Source organism: Crinia signifera, chromosome 6 (assembly GCF_055691185.1).
Source record: "Crinia signifera chromosome 6, ASM5569118v1, whole genome shotgun sequence".
Taxonomy (NCBI): domain Eukaryota; kingdom Metazoa; phylum Chordata; class Amphibia; order Anura; family Myobatrachidae; genus Crinia; species Crinia signifera.
In genome coordinates, this window is record NC_139222.1 from 4,404,891 (window position 1) to 4,425,278 (window position 20,388).

General features: G+C 49.1%; 1 protein-coding gene across 1 annotated transcript in view; it reads left to right on the plus strand.

The window, feature by feature from the left end:
* The window catches only part of LOC146009898 (uncharacterized), an 89,047-nt gene that overhangs the window by 25,023 nt on the left and 43,636 nt on the right, over window positions 1–20,388 (plus strand). The window lies entirely within an intron of this gene.

The window sequence follows — 20,388 nt, forward strand, 5'->3', positions numbered from 1 at the left end:
TATCACAGTCGCCAATGCATTTGCACACAGCTGTGCGGACAGGGGTCTTGCGCATGAGGACGCCCAGCGTTTCCTGGGTGTGCCCACAAAAAGGGTGGGTGTGCCCAGAAAAACGCTGTGCCTCCCCATGTGACCGCAGGCATGCCGAAGCCTGCACGGGGCGGACGGCTGATGTCACAGCGCCCAGCATATTTTCGGCCATCTCCCTGCCAGATAAAAGGCGTCAGTAAGAACAGAATCTTCCTGACACATTCTATGTATTGTCCTCATTATTGTAAATGAAATATATAAGCCGGGGTGTGACCACTGCCCGGGTCCTGGCCAATGGCGGACTCCCTCTTACCACCAGTAACCACCCACGGTGCAGCCACCAGAAGACTCCTCCCACGTGGTAACTATACCCCCTATTCCCCAGGTCCGTCCTCCCTGATCACGATGCCAGGAGCATAATACAAATAAGACCAAAAAGTGCTGAGACTCGGGACCTTATTCTGGTTGATTCGCACATGTTCGCACGTGCCCGTGCCAATGGGTAGTCGCACGCAATCATGCACAGCGATGCCCATACCGTATGTGCACAAGAGTGTTCGCAGCGGTACACAAAGGGGAGTGTACTGAAACTAGCCGCACACTTGCGTGCTCGTAGGCACATTCGTGTGAGCGCAGGATCATGCACTGTGTGTACGTCCGCACACCGCTATCCCCCCCCCATCCTGTAGGCAGACACACGCACACAGCTATCCCCCCCCCCCCTCGGTCCTGTAGGCAGACACACGCACACAGCTATCTCCCCCCCCCAATCCTGTAGGCAGACACACGCACACAGCTATCCCCCCGATCCTGTAGGCAGACACACGCACACAGCTATCCCCCCCCCCCCCCATCCTGTAGGCAGACACATGCACACAGCTATCCCCCCCCCCCCCTCGGTCCTGTAGGCAGACACACGCACACAGCTACCCCCCCGATCCTGTAGGCAGACACACGCACACAGCTATCCCCCCCCCCCCCCCCCCCCCGATCCTGTAGGCAGACACATGCACACAGCTATCCCCCCCTCGGTCCTGTAGGCAGACACACGCACACAGCTACCCCCCCCGATCCTGTAGGCAGACACACGCACACAGCTATCCCCCCCCCCGATCCTGTAGGCAGACACACGCACACAGCTACCCCCCCCCCCCCCCCCCGATCCTGTAGGCAGACACACACGCACAGAGCTACCCCCCCCCCCCCGATCCTGTAGGCAGACACACACACACAACCCATGTGACCACTCATCCCTACACATCAGTTATATCTATGGTCTGACCTCATTGTCTATATCGCATGTAATGAAATGAGTTATTGTCTGTTATCACTTCTCCATGAGCCGGTTCTGAGGATGATTTCGCCGTGTGTAATGTATATACATATTATTCCTCTACTTCATCAAATGTTCTGTCTTTCTATTAATAATAAACCTGTGCCTTTCCTATGTGTAATGCAGGGGTCTTCAACCTTTAAGACAGCGTGGGCCACCTAAAAAAATCCAGTGAAGCCCGAGGGCCACTAAACTCTACTGCGGTATTTTGGACAGCCCCATAGAATCACAGCTCCCCTATAACGTCACCACAGTCCTTCATAGATAGTTGGCACAGCCACCCATACTCAGCACATAACCCCCCCCCCCACACACACACACACACACACTTACCCCAATAGTCATCTTTCCAGTGCAAACAGTAAAATATGTGCCCCCCCATATATAATTTGATATTGAATTAATTGTCCTAATTATAAGGGCGTGGTCTAATTATAAGGAGTGTGAACTAGCAGGAAAACAATCACCTGACACCTCTTTTGCATCCTGCATGACCAGACATTGGTTACCGCAGGAATGGTTGTTGTCCTCACACGCTTAAGTTGACTGAAGGCTGCACAGTGACATATAAGCATGAAGGCCCAACACAGTGACCTAGTATGCCTCACAGATCCAGCCCAAGCAATGACAGGCTACTTAAATCAATATAAACTGTTTATCCGTAATGCCCATTACACATTGTGCATCACACCATAGTGTCCATTAGACATTATGCCACACACCGTAATACCTGTTGTACATTATGTCATACACTGTAATGCCCATTACACATTATGCCGCACACCGTGATGCCCATTACACATTAATCCACACAAAATTATGCCCATTGCACATTATGCCCCACACTGATGCCCATTATGCCACAGACCATAATGCCAGCAGTTCTCCTATACATATGATGCCCCAGCAGTGCCCCTCACCAAATGCCCCAGCAGTGCCCCCACACAATGCCCCAGCAGTGCCCCTCACACACAATGCTCCCAGTAATGCCCCACACACAATGACCCCAGTAATGCCCCACACACCATGCCCCCAGTAATGCCTGCAGCATTGCCAGGTCCCCTGCTTCCACCATTCGTGCCTCCTCCTGCAGATCCGCCGGGTCTCCTCTGCCAGCTGTGCCTCATCCTCCTGCAGTTCCGGCGCCGGGTCCCCTGCTCCCGCCAGCTGCAGCTTCGCCGGGTCCCAACTCCCACCAGATGTGCCTCCTCCTCCCTCAGCTGGATCCACTCCTCTGCCCTGCCTGTAGCCAATGAAAATCAGGTAGGCGGCACCCGGGGGGACTCCATTACGCTGCCTCCCTAGGCAGCGTTTTCTTTTACTTAAAAAAAAAAAATCCTGTGAATGGTGGGCCGGCGGGCAGGGGGCCACTGAGATCAGCTCGGCCCGCGGGCCATGGGTTGAAGACCCCTGGTGTAATGGGCTTTGATGCTGAAATGTTTTGATTACGCCTAGTTATCTCTAATTACTTTATAACCCTTAAATATAACGGCATCGCTGACATGATTGCACGCCGACACAACCTTGTTATACAATGTATGACAGCTTTACTTGTAACATCGCTTCACTACAGGTATCTGCAAATGCCGACTAACACAAGAAACATGACATTGATTATCTAATACAGTAATTCTAAATCAAATCAAAATGGACACCTATCAAGGACAGTGATCAGCCATGATTAAACCTCCTTCATAGTTACCTCCAGCCCCCCGTGCTTGTCTGTTCTTCCTCAACTGCCTTCCTCCTCCTTCTCTAACTCTCATATTTAAACCTTAATCACATTAATTACTCATAAGCATTGAGTCTTATTGGCCAGCTCTGCTTTCAATCATGATGTCATAATTAACCCAACTTCATTGTAACTAGGCACAGTGGCCTTGGGGTCTACGCATGTGTGGCCCTGTTCCCATATAATTAATGTTTGTGGAGACTAGCTTCCTGTCCTTGCTCCATTATAATGTCAACATCACATTCTTAAGCTTCTAAAACCAAAAACATTTCTCTGTAAGAAATCACTTTTACAGCACTGTTCTGAATGATCAGCCATTTTATAATGTGTTCATGCAAGTCATAGTAGACAAAATGGCTGCTGCTTCTAACAAACATCTGCTGCGTAGCGCAAAGGGTAGGCCTCATACGCCGTGGCTAGTACCTTGTGCACAAGCCAACGCCACCTGCAGCAATAATAACGGTACTTGTTTCCTAGCACGGCGCCACCGACTTTAATTGTATGCCATCGGGTCGGAAAAATCGGGTCGATCACATCGCATGCGTCCAAATTGCATGCGACGCGGCCGACCTGATTTTTATATTGATCCAATGTAAAATGCTCCCCAGACCCCATTTTTTATTGTATACCCACCCTAATGGTTAATTATATGTGAAATGCCCCCCCCCCCCCCCCCATTGTTAACGCCACCCTACGATGAACACCAACCCGAAGCGTGACGAGCGCAGCGAGCCCACGAGGGGCGGCGGTACAGGTCCTACGACCTTTTCATACCCCCACTATCTACGTTGGTGTGGAGTTGATTTTATATAGTGTGGCGAGCGCAGCGAGCCACCGAGCCCGAAGAGTGGCGAGTTCACACGCATTACTTCACAGGTATTACGCGGACGCTCACTACGCTTCGGGCTCGGTTGCTCGCTGTGCTCGCCAAACTATAGAAAATCAACTCCACACCAGCGTAGATAGTGGGGGTATGAAAAGGTCGTAGGACGCGTACCGCCGCCCCTCGTGGGCTCGCTGCGCTTCGGGTTAGCGTTCATTGTGGGGTGGCGTTAACAATGGGGGGGGCATTTGACATACAAATTACCCATCATGGTGGTTATACAATGAAAAATCGGGTCTGGTGGGCCATTTAACATTGGTTCCTATGTAAAATCGGGTCCATCGCATTGGTCGCATCGCATGCCATTATAATTGTTGGGAAAAGCTCTTAAAAAGCCCGAAATCTGGTCGGTCGGGTCCCATCACATACCTTAAGACTAAGCAGCCAGGGCATGCAGAGTCACCCAGAATCCAAGCAGGCTGGGATATTCCAGCAACCACTGGGTGAGCGGCGGTATTGCTGTTGGGAGCCGGTGACAACTTTGTGGACAACTCTCTATTAACAAGAGTGTCTAGGATGACGTGCGGAGGCAAACGACACCTCGTTAGTACCTCATCATCAGGCATCCCGAAGAGGGTTACACGTGTGCTAAAGCTTCTCACACAGCCTGGCCCTCTTCCCCAAGAAGCTGGAGCATGGCGTCCCTGCGGAGCCACCGAACCATGCATTACCGCCTAAGCATACTACAATTACATAATGCAAGGAGTTATAACACATACTGACATCAAGTTGAAATTTGATTGTCAACAAATACATGCTGGCAACACATTGGGCGCAAAATTAACATAAGGGGCATATACACAGAGCAATTGTGTGCTATTTTCGAAGCAACCTGACTAGATTGCTTAGAAAGTAAGCACAGATCTCTCTGTGTGTATGCTCCGAGAGATTAAATATCTCTTGCTAACTTAGTCAGTGCATGCAGTCACAATCTATGGGAGATCTGGACACCAGGAAATCGTCTACCCTAAATAGCTTAGCAAAATTGCTTACCGCACATCTCTACACTATGCCCCTTAAGAATTTACAAGGGGATGTTGTGGCAAAAAGGATGTTGAATCAAAAAAGGAAAAAAAAAAAAACAACAAGCACTACACTACTTACTAATTATCCAATAATAAAACAATCAGCCTTATACAATATAAAAAGTTAAGTTTGAAGATATTTTCCATGATGGATGATGTAAAAGCCCCACTACAGGAATGATGAACTGTTCCATGACTACAATAATATATTATACCCGTGCTATAATTCGCAGGGAAATGGGGGAGGGGAATGTCTATACACCCTGCACAGCACCCTCACTCTTTTATAGTGTGCCAAATAACTTTAGCGAAGCGTATTAACATCCGCAAATGTATTGCAAAAACAACGAAATATAGCAGGGGTTCCTACAAGGACAACACTCACCTGAAGTGAAACTGTGTGAAGGTGCTGTTGATGCTGCCACTAGGAAATTGGGCACTGCCATACAGACAACAGCACAATGTCTGCCATTCCTTATATGAGCCATAGGCATACGCAGCCCATTTCATTAGGGGGTGCACCATTGGAGGGGTGTGTCTATCACCGCCTACTGGGCGTGTCTATCACTGCTTACTGGTCATCAATACAAACTAAACAGAAGGTGACAGGCGCGCATCAAAAATTTACATCATAATGCCCATTACAAATTATGCTACACTCTGTAATGCCCATTGCACATTAGGTCACACTCCATAATGCCTATGAAACTTTATGCCACACTCCGAAATGCCTATTACACATTATACCAAACATCATAATGCCCATTACATAATATGCCAAATGCTGTAGTGCCATTACATATTATGCCACACAACATAAATCCCATTGCACATTATACCACACAATGTAATGCCACCATGCCTTAATGCCTATTACATATTATGCCACATAAGTGCCGGACAGTGACAGTGGATGGGCAGAGAGCGGTGGACAACCCACCCAATCCGCTTGATACATCATGTGCAATGTATCAAATGGATCCCCATTTTTTTCTGTTGGAAAGGGGGTCCAACCTGGGGCCTTATTCTAGTTCATTCTTTCTGACAAAATCCTTCTTAGATGGACAAACCCATGTGCACTGCAGGGGGGCAGATGTCAAATGTGCAGAGAGAATTAGATGTGGGTGAGTTATTTTGTTTCTGTGCAGGGTAAATACTGACTGCTTTATTTTTACACTGCAATATAGATCTCACTTTGAAGTAAAACCCCGCCCAAATCTAATTCTCTCTGCACAAGTTACATCTGCCCCACCTGCAGTGCACATGGTTTTGTCCATCTAAGAAGGAATTTGTCAGAAAGAGTGAACTAGAATAAGGCTCCTGGAGATCATATGTGCAGCACAAATGATCTCCGGGTCTGATTCGATCGGACGTCAGACACATGCTATTTGGCCCAATTTCTCATGAAATCTGGCCCAGATTAGATAGTGTATGGGGGCCATTAATCTGCCACATCTTACATATGAACGTACTGTACAATCCTTAAATATTTAATGTCCCTCCCCAATACCACGCACCCTATATATATGCAATTCACTTTTCCCAACCCCTAACCTTATCAAATAGATTTAATGATGCCTCCCCCATGCTTTGATCAACTGACCCCCACAAAGCACAGGCAGCTTCCTAAACCTCTGACTCCTGTGTACCTGCTGCTGCCGCGAGTCTGCTCTGCTGTCTGCGCCGCGGTGAAGCCTACTGCAGCCGCATGGATAGTGCTGTTAAAGTCGAGTTGCATACACGCCATTTTAGGATAGTATGGCCGCCATTTTGGTTCGCAGAGTTGCGCAAATAAAGTTTCCATACCCGAGTCTGTGTGACAAAGTGGACCAGAAGAGTAGCCATACTATCACACATAAATTCATAAGAACATACTGACACTAAATAAAATATAGTTAAAAGGTTTAGAACGCCACACATAGCTTAGTTAGCATTACATACATCTGTCTGTATAATGTTTAGTATTGTTACGTTCCGTTTCTTATGCGCAGTATTCCGGTCATTGCGAATATTTCGCAATACATACGGTCCGATAGTTATGGACAAAATCCATAACTCCAAGACAGTTTCTGTTTAAAAGTGTATAACAAAGGAATCTAGTTGTAACCGGTTTCTACTGCTATTTACAACCCCTGACGACGATACCAACAAACAAAGAACTCCAAAAGTTCACTCCCCTGCACCTATTCAAACCAGGTGCATCATTTTACCCCCAATCACAGAGAACCTGACATACGACCCCCGACCAATAGGAATGGCCTTTGACCTCCCCCTTCTGACCCTATAAGATAGGTGACCCAGGGCGGCCTTGGTCACTTCGGCACATCTTCCTTTCCCTGACCTTTGACCGGGCTATAGTTCAACCCTGAACGATAGCGAGCTCCGACCGGACTGCGCTGCGCATATTTGATGGGACGGTAAACGGTTGCATTCACGGTACTTATTTTCATTGTATTATTGGCTGATTGTATCCTGTATCTGTTTTTCTTCCCCTAGCAGAGCCTTATTATTATACTCATTGTTAGACTACTGTATTACTTGTTATACCTGTATTTTCTATTCCTGTAACCCCCTTTTGTCCGTTAGGGACTTAAATACATCTTTTTACGGAGTTCCTATCTCCTTACTTCTATACTGTGGTTGTGTCTGTTTATTCGCATATAGCGATAAGGTATATTACGGACACTGTCCTTAAAGGTATATTCGCAGATTAGAGTCAGAGTACTGCGAAGGGATCTCTTATTAAGGTATTGGTTCTTTGGTGTACAATACACAATAAAGCTACGCTACGCTGCGCTACGCTTTGTTCGCACGTAGCTAGGTATAAAGGGTACGCTGGTTACGGACATAATACGTAACCTGCGCTTTTCACTTATTGTTTCTTTGGTCATATTTAATCGCCATTAACAGTGCCAGGGTGGCACTTGTGTAATGACAGCGTGGCTATGCTACAGAGAAATAGACTGTGTGCCCCAGCAGCGTGCAGGAAGTAAGTGTGTGGGCGGGCCGGGGAATGGATTTGGAGAGATCGTGTATGTATGTATCCTGGATTTGCTTCTGTTTGTCCACATATATTATGATTGGCAGCCACCAGCACTGGTTTTACCTGCTCCGAACAAAGAGTCTTTAAAGAACAAACTGAGAACCTACAAAAATTTCACAGACACGAACTACAGTGGACCCCAAGTGGGGAAAAAATAAAAATGAAGTGACTCTAATTCCACAAGAACTACTATTAAAACCTAAAGAATAACAGCAACAAATACCAAATTTGAGTATGATTTTATAACAACCTTTAATAGTCACTATAGACTGATTGAACAAACTTTAAATAAACACTGGGGGATCATTCAAAAAGATCCGGATATAGGGACATTACTACCTCCAAAGCCCAAGTGCACTGTCACAAACTAAAGTAATGTTCTACCAACTCGGGAATTGGCGTGACCTGACACAGGGGCGCGGAGTCTAAAGGTGCCCACACACTAGAACAATTTTTGGGCCGATTTATGATAAATCGGCCGATATATCATCCGATGTTTACCGATAATCGGTCGAAAATCGGCCTATTTTGGTCCGATGCGCGCTCCTGTGGATCTTTAGCTGAATCTTCTGATCTTACGTGCTGCACGAAAGATCAGAAGATTTAACAAAAGATCCATAGGAACGCACACGGGAACTTGAGAGAAATCTTTGATAAAGATGTGCGCTTGCCTGAAATCTTCTGTCCAGGACGGGAAAAAGATTTCAAAGCTAATTTATGCACACATCTTATGATCGTAGATCTTTCTAGTGTGTGGGCACCTTTACCGTGCCGGGGGTTTTCAACCAGTAACCCCACTAATCAGGATATGGGCTTGTGCGGCGCCCGGCACGTCGGTCGCACCCCCTGGTCAGGTTTCCCTTGTGAGTTGGTATAAGTACGAACGAGGGTGAAATATGGAAGCGTGGTCGGCTAGCCGGGTCGAGATCAGAACGGACGAAGCAGGTACCAGAGAATAAGGCAAAGGGAGTCCAAGGTCAGGCTGGGTCATACACAGGAACGCACAGTTCGCAGTACACTAGGATGAAGCTGAAGAATGGTCACTAGGCAAGCTGAGATCATACACCCGATAACACAGGTCGGGTGCCAAAGGACCAAGCAGGAGAGTGGTCAGGAAACAAGCCGAGGTCAAGTACTATAGTCAGGAGTCTCAGGGTAATGGATAAGGCACAGGCAGGGACGGATTGGGGACTAAAAGTGGCCCTGGAAAATTTCTAAAAGTGGCCTCATGTGGGCGGCACCAAATCAACAATGGGTGGGGCCAGAATAACAGTAGGTGGGATTACTATATCAGTATACGTAGAGACATACATGGTGACAGGCAAGGCTAAAGCTTTAAGTGTCTCAATATTAGATTCCAATAATAAACTCATGTTGTCAGAGCCAGATTAAGGTCTAAATGGGCCTGGAGCTGAAAATGATCAAGGGCCTATTATGCGCAATAATAGGGGTTGTGGCCAGCACCTAATAATGTGGGGGGCGTGACCAGTGTTCTGGTTGGGTGGTCTGCTAATGGGTGTGTCTGTTGTGTAAATGCTTTCAACTAGTTATATATGCCTGGAAAAGGCAGGGGACTGGCATAAGAAAAATGCACGGAGATATATTGCCGTGTGCCCTCCAAAGGTGCACCCGCAGGCAGGGCCGAATTTAGTGGTCAGGCCGCCCCTAGGCACAATATTTTTTGCTGCAGCTTCACCTACTGTATCTGCCAATGTAACAATGATTAATGGTGCTGAGCATCGGGAGCCAAGGCGCACTAACTGCACAAGTGTGCAGTGCATTACTGGGAGTTGACTAAGTCCCATGACACTTTGCACAAGAGGGCAGAGGCTGAGAGGTTTATGCTGAGTTCTGATTGGTGGAGCTCATTACATGCTTCTCAGGCCTATGGAGGACAGCAGCAACAGCCTAGTCATGGGAGGGTTAGAGGCAGAGGCAGCACTGACACTGTGAGGTCTCCTACAGAGTAAGCAGTTACCCATTGACCAAGTTTATACTTTCTTTACTCTGTGTTTTGACAGTATAATATTCTCTTATGCAGTTTGTGGCCAGTAATGACAAGTGCTAGGGGTTCCAACTGTCTAAAGTGCCCCGGGCCCCCCAAAGGCTTAATCTGGCACTGATTGACAGCCAGGCAGAGAGCAGGGGGCTACCCAGCTGTATTCAGAGCACTGCATGTCCCGGCTATTTGAAATAATACCCCTTTTATACCAGAAAATGCAGGGACTTACCCAGGAATATGGTCCCAGGATCATGCAGGGACATTCTCAGACTGGCCCTTTTTACACCAGCCTACTCCTTGCATTTTCATAGAAACATAGAATTTGACGGCAGATAAGAACCACTTGGCCCATCTAGTCTGCCCCTTTTTTTAAACATGTTACCTCAAACCATATTTGATCCTTATTTTTTTGTAAGGATATCAATATGCTTATCCCAAGCATGTTTAAATTGTACTACTGTATTTGCGTCTACCACCTCTGTTGGGAGGCTATTCCACTTACCTACTACTCTTTCTGTGAAAAAATTCTTCCTCACATTTCCCCTGAATTTCTGGTGTGAGGTGGAGAGAAAACCACCGCCGTCCCCCTTTAAACAAACAGCTATATCTTCGTAACCAACTGACCCATTTACATGTAGGCTTCGAATGATTTTGGTCTTGTAAAACTGTGCCGTTTGGTTCCAGAGAAATCTGTCCTCAAACAACATGAACAGCCATGAAATTACATTTCAGAAATGAAAAAAAAAAAATTTACCCACAATATCTCAGAACCATTTAACCCATATGGACCAGGTATCAGATTAAAGGCCCAGCGATTTGGGTTAGACTGAGATCAACCTCGAGTTTCTGTGATGCCGGAGTGGGAACTGACAGCCGTTGGAACCGGGTGGAGGTTGGAATTAGCGGGTCCCATGTTATCCTATGGGGACAACGTTCCAGGTTTGCCTGGCGGTATCTCTGGTTCCCGGGAGGCTAGCGACATGGGGCTGGGCTCGTTGGAAAACCCTGGCCCTCAGCTACAAAATGGGCCTATTTGGAGAGTGGGCCTGGAGCTGTAGCTCCATCAGGCCCATTGTTAATCCGGCTCTGCATGTTGTGTTTGTTGGAGGGACTGTGACCATCAACCAGGACAGTACAGTACAGTACTGTGCAGACAGGACGGTATTCCCATCCACACTAGCCTAACAACATACAGGAGCTAAACCTGTCTCCCTAATGTGTATATCAAAACTACAGGCTATGTGTGAACTTAACTTAGGGGGTTATTCCAGGGTTGCTGACCCTCCCGGAATTTGCGGGAGTCTCCCGAAAATCGGGTCCTTCCTCCCGGCCCCCGGAAGGGTGGGCAACCCTCCCGGAATCAGGGGGAACCCCACTGAGTCCCCCCGATCGCGGCATTTATAGGCCGCAATCCGCGGGTCTCAGGGGAGGGGGCGGAGCTAAAATGGCACAATCGTGTCATTTTAGCCCCGCCCCCTCCGTAGATATCAGTTATTTCGGCTATTTGCCGTAATGGGGGCGGGGCTCAATGACGGCACAGTTAAGCCCCGCCCCCAAACTCGTAATGCAAGATTCCTCTCCGGGCTTCTCCCGGAGAGGATTTTTTGAAAGTCGGCAACCCTGGGTTATTCTAGTTTATTCTTTCTGACAAAATCCTTCTTAGATGGACAAAACCATGTGCACTGCAGGTGGGGCAGATGTAACATGTGCAGAGAGACAGATTTGGGTGGGGTTTTACTTTAAAGTGAGATCTATATTGCAGTATAGAAATAATGCAGTCAGTATTTTCCCTGCACAGAAACAAAATAACTCACCCAAATCTAATTCTCTCTGCACATGTTACATCTGCCCCCCTGCAGTGCACATGGTTTTGTTCAGCTAAGAAGGATTTTGTTAGAAAGAATGAACTAGAATAAGGGCATAAGTTCCCTACACTAGTGGGGCCTACACATGTGGTGATTCCAGGACATTTTTTTAAGTGATCTAGTGACTAGATTGCTTAGAAAATGCCCACCGCTCCGTGTGTAGGGCCCATAGCAATAGCCCCGGGCGTCTCTATCGCCCCGGAGATTCAGATCCAGTGGATAAATCTAGTGACATCGCTGGTCAGGGCCAGTGTTCTCAGTGGAGAACATTGGTCCTGACAGATCGCTCAGCATACAACGCTGACACATTGCTGTGTGCTGAGCGATCTTGCTGAGTGTTCTGAGCAATCTCAGCAAGATCGCTCAGCACACACTGCTGCATCTGCCAGGGAGAGTGTTCTCAGGTGAGTACACTGGTTCTTACACCGGATTCAGTACTGAATCCCTGCGGTCGGGATCCCAGCGTTCAGAATCCCGACGCCGGAATCCCGACAGACGAAATGCCGACAAGGGGGGGGGGGGACGTGGGGGACTCGCTACGCTCGCCACGCAGCGGGCCCGGTGCCTCGCTGCACTTGGCACGCTAACTTATTCTCCCTCCAGGGGTGTCGTGGACACCCACGGAGGGAGAATGTGTCGAGATTTCGGCGGTCGGGATTTCGGCGGTCGGGATTTCGGCGGTCGGGATTCCGGCGTCGGGATTCTGAACCCTGGGATCCCGACCGCCTGGATTAACTGCATCCCCTTACACCAGTGATTACTAGATTTGTCCAGCAATCTGCATATTAATCACCGGCCAATAGCGGCGCCCTGTGTGTAGGCCCCTTAAGACATTTCAATTGTCAAGGTCAAACTTTGATTTAAATCCGAGTAGAAGTGTCCGTTTCTATGACACGCTAACATAGGCTCTATAAATAGTAGATTGTGGCCAATCAACAAACAGGGGTTTACTCAATGCTGGGGGCGACCTGTGACAGCACGCAGGATCAGTAACTGATCCCCTGCATACGTTGTTTCCCCTTCGCTGTTTTTGGAGCGAGGGGGAAATGGCGCCTGCGTCCGCTGAAACAGCGAGATTCGCAGCTAAATGCAGCGGGCTCCCTGCATTAGCCGCAAGCCTCGCTGCTTGGGGGAATCCTCGCGAGAGGACAGCATGGATTTCCCTGCGGCGTTGAATATGGTGAGCGGCTGGTGCAAGGGTTAAATAGCGAGGATCGCTTGTTTTCTGCCATCCCCGCCATTTAACCCCCTCGCTGGCCGCATTGAATACACAACACAGTCATTGAATACACAACACCGCAGCCCCCGCCACCGCGGGGGGGCGCTGTGCATGTGGGGGCGCCGGGGGCTGCGGTGCTATAGTTAAAACCCCCCCCCCCCCCGATCCCCCGCAGACTTACCTATCTCGCTGGTCCCGGCGGCTCCGTTCTTCTGCTGAGGACCACCACAAAATGGCTGCCCCCATATAGCACACTGTTCTCTGAAACTGTCTGCTGTATGGGGGTGGCCATTTTGTGGTGGTCCTCAGCAGAAGAACGGAGCCGCCGGGACCAGCGCGATAGGTAAGGCTGTGGGGGATTGAGGGGGGGGGGTTTGTATGGTCAGCGGGGCGGCGCGGTGGGGGGGGGGTTGGGGTGCTTGGCGGGGCGGCGGCGGGGGAGCACCCAAAACGTAGCTACACCACTGATCACAGTCCCAAAATCTCTTTAACAGCCTGGTTAAGGCTTCCTAGGAAGGGGCTGAATTCATCACCATTCCGATGATGAGGGGGTCTGTGCATGTGTGTATTTGCACGTGCAGACCCCCTGTGTGCATAGGCGCTGAAACCATGGGTGCAACGGGGCCCAAGCACCCAAGGAAAGTGAGGAGCACCCATGGGCCACGGCCAGAGCTCACCCGCTGCTCGCTGTCGGGGATCCTGGCAGCGCCGCAGCAGGGTCCCAGCAGCGGATATGCCGTCTGCAGCGGGGGTCCCTGTGGCGGATGGGAACTAGTAGCGGTATTAATACCGCTGCTAGTTCCTATCTTCTGCAGGGGCCCTGAAGCTGACGGCATATCCGCTGCTGGGACCCCGCTGCGGCGCTGCCAGGATTCCAGCCTACCTCCATCCAGGACTGGGGGGGGGGGGTCTGTGGGAGCCCATTGCAGGGCCACACCCCTTGAGCACCCACTGGCAAAAACATCAATTGGCACCCCTGCCTGTGCGAATGCACGGGTGGGGGAGGTTGGGACGGCGGTCAGAGGGCAGCATCAGGGGAGCACCCAGTATTTTATGGTGGGACTTTCCCTGGGAACGCAGGCAGGCCGATACCTGCAGATGTCGCCTGGCCCAACAGGAAGTCCCAGCGGCGAGGACGTAGCTTTTTTTCCTTGTGGCGACAGCAAATGCACTGCGACAGCCAGCAGCCGTTTCATCATGCCAGCCTGAAATATTGCAGCAGCGGGAGCATACTTGTTTCAGGGATATTGTAGAGGTCACCAGAATTTGACGCGCAAAGCGCACTATTGAGGGGGCGTGCCATATCCTGTCCAACGGTCCACCTATGGGCGTATCTATTTCCACTCAGCCGTGTGTGGGGGATGCGGTCATTTGGTCGAATGCATTATGGTCGAATGTCATTACATCGAATCCATTAGGTCGAATTGCTAAAAGGTCGACATGACTCTAGGTCGACATGGGAAAAGGTCGAAATGATTCTAGGTCGAAAGGTCATTAGTTCGACAGGTCATTAGGTCGACAAGGTCATTAGTTCGACATTGTCTAGGTCGACATTCACAAAGTCGACATGGGGTTTTTCACTGTTTTTTGAGCCGACATGTGCTGACAGGCGGTATTTCATGCCCTACCATCCACTAGGGCGTGGTGGGAGAATAAAATAGTGTGCCGAGCGTAGCGAGGCATCGTGCCCGACGCATCGCGAGCGCAGCGAGCGATGCGAGGGGATGCAGTGCACTTTAAACTGTGTCCATGTCGACTGTGTTGACATTCAGGTAAAAAAACAGTGAAAACCCCCATGTCGACTTTGTGAATGTCGACCTAGACAATGTCTAACTAATGACCTTGTCGACCTAATGACCTGTCGAACTAATGACCTTTCGACCTAGAATCATTTCGACCTTTTCCCATGTCGACCTAGAGTCATGTCGACCTTTTAGCAATTCGACCTAATGGATTCGATGTAATGACATTCGACCATAATGCATTCGACCAAACGATCCCAACCCGCGTGTGGTTGTGGCAGGTATAAATGGGGGTCATAAAGACGACTGGGACGGATATTGCTAACTATTAAAATACTGGGTGAGTGCTAATATATAAGGGGTATGAGATAAAGGAAAAAAAGAGGTTGAAAGCAGAATAAGAAAAATGCACCTGTAAGAAAAAACTGACATTTAAAAATGAATGTGTCACAGCTTTTTAGTCTGTGGATTATGGGGCTAATTCTTTCCCGTCAGATGATTGGGATCTGATCCATCAGCTGTGTTGGGAGCAGGGGCGGATCCAGGATAAAATGACAGGGGGGGCACATGCCCGGGTGCCCCCCCCCTGAATCCGCCACTGGTTGGGAGATGGCCCGGTTATGGCCGAGTCCTTCGTGAGCTCATTCCTCCACGCTACCCATTCTTTGATCCTGGCAGTTGCTTATTTTGGAGCGGCTTCAGTGCAGCGTAGCAGGGGTGGGGATGGAGCTCCATGGGCTTTGATGCAATGGCAGTGTGGAGGAATAAGCAGCAAACATGCAAACTGCACATGTGCAAGTGTGGAATGCAGGGGGTGGGGCCTGCAGAGCGGCATCATGATGTGGGCCCACAAGACTAGCGACGCTTACGCACACAATGCCCTCAGGACTAACGGTGCTTACACACACAATCAGAGGCGTAACTAGAAGCTTGTGGGTCCCATACCAAAATATTGAAAGGGGCTCCCTACCACACCCTCACTCAGCGTATAAAGACTGGTCTTTAAACTGCTGGTGTGAACTGCACCCTTCTTTACATCAACACAAGTCCTACGAGTGTCCCTGCAATATATATATATATATATATATATATATATATATATATATATATATACATACATACATACATACATACATACACACAGCATGGGCCTAGCACTCCAAACAACCAAAATAACTTGCTCCCGTGCCCTTACTGGTCAAGGTGATATACAGTAGAAGCCTGCACCTTCATTGCTTCTATGTATATATCCAGGAGCCACACAGAAACGTGTAGAATACATTTTAAAAAAAAAATATTAAAACCTAAAACCCCCACCCTGAATGAACACTACCTGCGCTTTGCAGCGGATGTCCCTTGGCAATGATCGCTGCTTTCAGTCAGTAGGGCCCAGGAGGGCAGAATTCTGCAGACACCGCATTGCTCTACAGGTTTTTCGGTACTTATGTATTCATACCTCCCAACTTTTGATCTGAAGAAATAGGGACACTCGCGCCGAAAAGGGGGGCTAATTATGCTAATTAGCCGCAACCTCATTTTCATACGAGAATAGACGCTGTGCGCATGCGCACAGCGTCTATTCTACTAGATTTGGGGGTCTCCCAACTGCCACCCCCCGCAGCGGGACAATGCCTGCCGCGGGTGGGACAGCGGGACAGGACCCGAAAATCGGGACTGTCCCTCTAAAATCGTGACAGTTGGGAGGTATGTGTATTATCTGGGCTCCCATGTTAAATGCACCCCATTTTTTCATACCCCTACTATCCAACTACGCATGGAGTTGATTTTGTATAGTGTGGCGAGTGCAGCGAGCACCGTGCCCGAAGCGTGGCGAGGGGACGCGGTCTCATAAGAAAAATCGGGAGCCCAGATATTGAGTCAACGCTTCTTAATGGGCTGAGCACGGCGGTCTCTCTCCAGCAGCCGGCGGCCGCAATCTAGCAGGCAAGGTGGAAGTGCTGTGGGAGCGCCAGGCACAGTGGAAAGGTGTACGCCAGGCACAGAGGAAGGAAGAGCGGATGGAAGGCAGCCAGGACTGGGTGCAGGGGGAGCAGTGGGCCCTGCGAACAGTCCGGGCCCCATAGCAGCTGCACCCTCGATAGTTACACCACTACACACATTGCCCACATGCATAGCCCCACTTCCGCACACATGCCCACAGGACTAGTAACTCTATGCACAATACCCACATTACAATAGTATTACCTATTAAAACAAATACATATTAGGGCACCTTGCACACTTAATGCAAACATTAGGAGACATGCACAGATACTGTAGGTAGCCTGGAGAAGGGGAAGAGCAAAAAAATAAGCTTTAAATAAGGATGGGAATGAGAAACTTAACTTACCCATCCGGTGCTGTGTGGGCCACGGGCTATCAGAGGGGCGGAGCCTGCAGGAGGGGGCGGAGCTATGTCGAACTGATGGCTGATGTTGCAGCAGAAGAGCTTTAAAGCACTGTCTAGGGATCTTTGTGCTGCTCTGCTTCTGCCTGTCAGTCTGACAGGTGGTGCAGCAGCAGCAGCAGAGACAGTGGGCGGTATTCAATGTGAATACCGGCGACGTGCAGCGAATCCTGTTTAGGATTCGCTACACATTTGCCACTGCTCGCTGCGTTCCGGAGCCTCGCCGGCTCCGGTATTCAACGAGTCAGGGGCTCGCTGCCCCTGACCGGCGAATCTGAGCTCCTGCGGCGAACGCCACAGGGAGCCTGAGGACGGTGGCAGGCAGGGAGATGGAAGTCTCCCTGCCTGCCCCAGAGCGTATGTGGGGGGGAGGTGGGCTCCCCGGGAGCCAGGCAGCACAGGCTGCCCCCCGGGGGTGCCAGCAGGGGACCGGGTATATTCACTACACCCGATCATGCATATGTAACGATCGGGTGCAGTGAATATATGAATATCTAATGAGCCGCTCAGCTACGGCGCCCCCTGCTGGCTGGTCAGTGTAAAAAAAAATATATATATATATATATATTTTTTTTATTAAATATATATTCATGTGCTTACAGCACATGAATAAAAATAGCATGCCCCTCCTCAGAATAAAATTCCTGATTTTTTAACACCAAATGTAAAAAACAAAACACTTTATTTAAGAAGTTCACATTCCACTTCTCCATAAAAAGATAGCGATTGCTACTCGGTGAATCATGGCGAAAAAAAACTTGAAATGTATTTGCCATCTGGTCATTGAATAGGGTGATTCACCATTTTTGTCAAAAATTCGCCTTACAGCACAAAATCGCCATAAAAACCTGGCGAATCAGGCTCATTGAATACCGCCCATTGACGAAGCAGAGCGGGAGTCCTCTGCCCCTGTGCTGTGTAGAGCTGGCTCAGTACATTGAGCAGGCTCTGGATGTCTCTCCCTGTCCCAGCACCTCTACCCTACTGCAGCAGAACGGCTGCTCAACTCATAACCCCGCAGTAGATGGCTTTTGAACTAGGGTAGGCAACTCTGCTGAATTACAGTATATATGTATTTATGCTGCCGCAGCGCTGCCAACCAGTCTGACCACAGTGCAGCAGCCAGAGGAGGCGGGGCCGCATGGGGACATGGGCTGAGGCTGTCTCTGACGGTGACAAACGTTACTTGTAAAATGGGTGGAGCTTTCGGCCTCACTCTCTGCCGGCCTCCCGGGAATCTTCCCGGTGACTTTAATGGCCAATCCGCCCCTGGGCACAGGAACGCTGGACCTGCTGTATGGACCTATACTCTGGCAGGGATTGGCTGCCAGACACTGCTGTATATAGGGAGCTAATTGCTGGAGTCTCACCGGTGCCGCAATCAGTGCGAGCTGATCATGTCTCACTCAGGTGCTGTAATCAATCAGCAAAGCTCAGACCACACAGAACTTCCTGGCAGCATGGAGCAGAGCTGGACTGACAGGAGGAGTCACAAACCAGGTAAGAACCAAACAAAACTTGGATGTTGTGACGTGCATATATCGGCGAGCACCACATCTAACTGAGGTGCAAGACCCCATAACATAAGACTGAGTGAGCATATTGGAAACATCAAAGAGGGGCTTGATATTCACGCTCTGTCTAACCAAATGCCACCAGAGCGATGTATCATTTATTTTCACAATTCTGTGGTTTGAGATGGGTGAAGGGACACTGGAGACAAAGAGATCCTTCAACTCAGTTATCCAACACAGAAATGAGGCGTATATGTGAACTAGGCACCTCTCTACCTGGGTAAGGGTTAACTTCTGACTATGAAATAAAATGGTTCTTATAGATCCTTTCAAAATAGTTTTTCAATGAATTATTGAGCCCCCGTATTTATTCTAAGTGTACACGGATTTTAGAATGTATTTTACAATGTGAAGCTCACGTGTGTATTTTAATTAAGCACTGTCATCATAATACTTGCATTGATCTCCATTCTGGGGTGATATGAGGAATGTGACGCTCAGTTTCTATAATCCCTTCACTGTTGTAGCCATAAAGAACGAACAAATAGATTGAGGTGATATGAGAAAAACTATGGCGTGCATCTCCATGGCAACGCGTCTTAAGGAACTCACGGTGATTCCGCAAACGGCAGTGACGTTGCTGGATTCGCGATACGCGACTTCTGAACAGGAGGACTCTGGGTAATGGAATCCGCAAGTCTAACACACCGGAGATGACTGATCGGTGTGTCCGGCGTTACATAAATAGCCGCAAAGCACAGCGGAGGGGCAAACGATACTCTGGACCTTGTAAAAGACTCGTCAGAGTTGAAACGCGTCGGCCAGGTGTGGAGAGTTTCCTGATTGGTCGAGTGGAGTAGTGCCGGATTACTGGGGAGCTGGGACGGGTGATTTACCCCGAGACGAGCCACACGTGCACTGCCGGTTCCACCAAATCCGGTAATACTAAAGCGTAACCATAAGGAGCTCTCCGATGACCTTTCATTACATGTCCGGTTGATGTTTTGTTTTTATGATTCAAGGCTGGAGATCAAATTGTGACCTACCGGAAATGGTATATTTGTTTATTAAACACCACCGTATATACTGCTGTACTTCACTATATGGGATTCCCCCCCCCCCCCCCTAATATGGTACCATCGACACATACCTGTGGGAGGAGTCATATGTTTGAACCAATCAGTGCCTGATAAAGTTATGTATTCATTTTTGTTGTGCACATAGTCAGTAGTGCTCAGTGACATCACTGCTGCGGAGGCACCTTCAGTAGTGTTCAGTGACATCACTTCTGCGGAGGCATTCAGTAGTGCTCGGTGACATCATTGCTGCGGCACATTCCGTAGTGCTCGGTGACATCACTACTGCAGCACATTCCGTAGTGTTTAGTGACATCACTGCTGCGGCACATTCCGTAGTGCTCGGTGACATCACTACTGCGGCACATTCCGTAGTGCTCAGTGACATCACTGCTGCGGCACATTCCGTAGTGCTCAGTGACATCACTGCTGCGGCACATTCCGTAGTGCTCAGTGACATCACTGCTGCGGCACATTCCGTAGTGCTCAGTGACATCACTGCTGCGGCACATTCCGT